This window comes from Tenrec ecaudatus, chromosome 3 (genome assembly GCF_050624435.1).
Source record: "Tenrec ecaudatus isolate mTenEca1 chromosome 3, mTenEca1.hap1, whole genome shotgun sequence".
NCBI classification, from domain to species: domain Eukaryota; kingdom Metazoa; phylum Chordata; class Mammalia; order Afrosoricida; family Tenrecidae; genus Tenrec; species Tenrec ecaudatus.
The window spans coordinates 128,321,770-128,325,410 of record NC_134532.1 but is presented as its reverse complement, the minus strand read 5'-3'; the positions used below and the strand labels follow the sequence as shown (position 1 = coordinate 128,325,410).

The following is a 3,641-nucleotide window of genomic DNA, read 5'->3' as shown; positions in this document are numbered from 1 at the left end:
GTACAGGGCCTCTGTGTATTCTTTCCACCTTCTTTTGATGCTTCCTGCATCATTCAATATTTTACCCATAGAATGTTTCAATATTGCAACTCAAGGCTTGAACCTTTTCTTTAGTATTTCCATTTAAGGCATGCTAGTTTCATTTGAGCAACACCAGAGTGTAATCTTATTTCGATGCCAGGACCCAAAAGAGATGGTGCTGTTGGGCTCTGGAGGCAGAGAGAGATGTGTGGTGCTGGTCTAGGGCTTGCCCTGGTCAGGTGTAGCTGATGAAATACAGCGGTTCTAATTTTTCTGCAAAATTCAAACTGGGCCTCGGGGTACTCATTTCATCGACACCAGAGAAGACGGGCTTTTGTTGAACTTGACTCAGAAGAGCAAGTCATACTGACCCTGAAAAAAAACGCCAGAGGAAACTATGGGACACAGATATGCTGAAATACTCAAGTCAACGACATTGAAATGGATTGGGTGTTGAAGCATATTGGTTGAAATAGTTCTGACAAGGCCTTTGATGGCTTTGTGTGACTTACCGGATGCCTCTTTGGACGTATCAAGGAAGAAATTGTTCAGTTCTTCTCAGGGTTGGAAATCATTCCAAATGGACTCACACTGCCAGTGGTCTTCCAGGAGAGGAGTATAAGGGAGGTCTTTGTGCAGTTTGCTTCAGAGAATACAGTTGAAAAGGCTCTAAAGAAACATGAGGAAAGACTAGGGTACAAGTATATTGAAATTTTTAAGAGCAGTCAACCTAAAGTTAGAACCCACTACGGTCCTCGAAATTTTATGGACATATAGCAACCTATTCCCATGACAGGCCTGGGCTGCCAGACGCTAAAACAGTATTGGCAGAGGAGCTGGCTTTGAAAGGATGAGGTTTGGTGCTTACGGTGGAGGCGATGGAGACCACAGTGTCTATAATGGCTACAATGCTGACTATGGATTTGGATCAGATCGATTTGGAAGAGACCTCGATTACTGTTTTAAACAATGTCTGATCACAGCTATGGGGACTTTCCAGAGCACAACGGGAGAGACACTGTGCACACTTGTGGTGACTATCTGACAGAGCTACTAAGAATGACATTTATCATTTGTTTTCACTGCTCTACCCTGTGAAAGCACGCATCGAAATTGGTCCAGTTGGCAGAGTAACAGATGAAGCAGACACTGTTTGTTACTCATAACGATGCTGTGGCAGCATGGCCAAAGACAAAGTGAATGTGCAACACAGATATGTAGAACTCTTTTGGAATTCTACAACGGGGCCAAGTGGTGATGCTCATAGTTCCCAAATGATGGGAGGCATGGGCTTGTCAAGCCAGTCCAGTTACAGTTGTCCAGCCAGCTGGAAGCTGAATGGTAGTATGGAGATGCCTCTCCATAAGAGGAGGTGACCAAGTTCTACCGGGACACTCCAGTGGTTGTCAATTGAACATTGCATAGGCAGTCAAGGGCCAGTGAACAGCAGCTAGTACAGCAATGGAAGCAGTGCACTATGGGAGTGAACAGAATGGGTGAGGTGTCTCACATGTTCTGTCCGAGTGGTAGATGGGGAACATAATGCTTATCACTGACTCTTGGTATTATTATTATTAAGAAAAAGAGAAAATGGTTTAACAGTTTTGCAATGCAAGCCTGTGATGCATGCTTAGTCTCAGTGGAAATCAGGATTGCTTTAAACACAAAACATAAATTTACACATAATGTGGGAAACAGAACTGGGTAGAGAGTGTATGCAGTTAACTCTTGACATTCATACATTAAGGAGTCTGGGAGGCCATGATAATATAAACTCATGAGATTACATTATGGTCTCTTTCTCTGCTCAGACCTGGCTCCTCAAGTCATGACTATGGGGGTGAGTCCTTGCATGTGTTATCTTGTATGATATCTCTTTAATTTACTCAATTACATAACCGCTCCTTAAGCCCATTTGGTTGTGGGGAGGCAGGTCTCTCGTAGTGTAACAACACTTCAGTAAAAAGTGACTGTTTAACAAGTTTCAAGTTTTCTCAAGTTAGCTGCAGGATGTACTTAGGCAGTAAGTGTATTTAGGTGAAAGCAGTTCAGTAATATTAAATGTTGCTCTTAGACCACATGGTATTGACCACTGAATGCTTGTTGAAAGTCATGTCTTTTTTTGTAAACAAAATTCAAGGATCGGAGCTGTGTTTGCAATTAAAAAGTTAAGCATTTGACAACCTGTAAGACATATAAGTTTAAGGGTATGCTTTGTTTTGTTTTTAAGTTAATGAGGAAAATGAGATGTTATACCAGTGCTTTAGGATCTTGGTCTTGGTGTTCGTATGAAACTCTGAGGCCTTGATTTAAATCTTTCATCATATTTGGATTTACCTTTTAGGTGTATTGCACTAATTGAAACTTGTTAAATACATATCTGTTTTAAAAAGTAAAAGATATGCTAATTGTCTTCTTCCTTTGGGGCTTCCAACTTCTAGGTCTTTGTTCATTTTAAAAAATCATTTTATTAGAGGCTCATACAACTCTTGTCACAATTCATACACATTTCATTATAATATCTTATTTTGTCTTCTTGAGCGGCCTTTGACATTTTCTTTTCTGCTCTTTGACTTCATCATTTCTTCCTTAGCTACTCGATGATGAAGAGCAGGTTTCAGAGTCTCTGCGGACATCCACTTTGATCTTTCCTTTCTTTGCTGTCTTCTTAATGACCTTCTGCTTTCTTTACAAATGATGTCCTTAATGTCATCCCACAGCTAGTCAGAATTTAAACCCAACAAAAAGCAAGCAAGCTTTTCCACAGTGTCCACTTGTAGTGGAAGGAGGTCTCTCTCTCTCTCTCTCTCTCACACACACACACACACACACACAGCCTTTCAGTTGATTGTATCAGGACTGCTACCCGAGTAAGGGTGTTGCATCCCACCCTAAATATCTTACAACTGATTGACTCCTCAGAGAAGGTCCCATTGTGCAAGCAATTATGCATTTTTAATTTATTTTTGAGTATACATTTCATTAGGTCACATGATGGAGAGTGCTAGGTCTTAACTGCCAAAACATTGAAAAGCCTGGCCCAGTCAAATGTAGACAAAACCGAAATATTATGCATTCATTCATGAACTCAATAATTTCCATGCATGCATTCATTCAAATTTTTATTGAGCATGCAAAAATCAAACCTCATCCCTGGTATATAGGAATTCAGGCACATCCTGGCCCAACAGGCTGTGAAGACAATATTCCTGCTTAGAGCAGCCAATCCACAGAAAAGACCACATGGCTGGCCCCACTATGAGACACGACATCCCTCACTGACCCATAGCCCTACAGGGGACAACACTGGAGACACAGTGTGGGAATTCCACCTGATCTGATCCCACCACACTGAGTCAAAACACTAAGGGCATGGAACAGAACAGCAAGGAGAGCAGAGCAATACCAAAAATAGACTTTGGGCCAGGGCTTGGCACCCCAACAGACTCATCTGGAAAACACTCCTAAAGGCCAACAAACAGTCCTTGAACTAACTCAAGCTTTTTCTCTCTTTTTGTTGTGGTTCTGTTAGGTCTCTCTCTCCGGCCTAAATCTCAGCCTCGGTTCTTGGCTCCACACGAAAAAGATTTCACGCCGAAGCCGGGCTCGTGATCCAAGTG

At 41.9% G+C, this 3,641-nt stretch overlaps 1 pseudogene; it reads left to right on the top strand.

The window, feature by feature from the left end:
- The first annotated feature begins 202 nt into the window (after nucleotides 1-202).
- LOC142442357 (heterogeneous nuclear ribonucleoprotein H2-like) lies at nucleotides 203-1,564 on the top strand (annotated as a pseudogene).
- The last annotated feature ends 2,077 nt before the right edge of the window (nucleotides 1,565-3,641 follow it).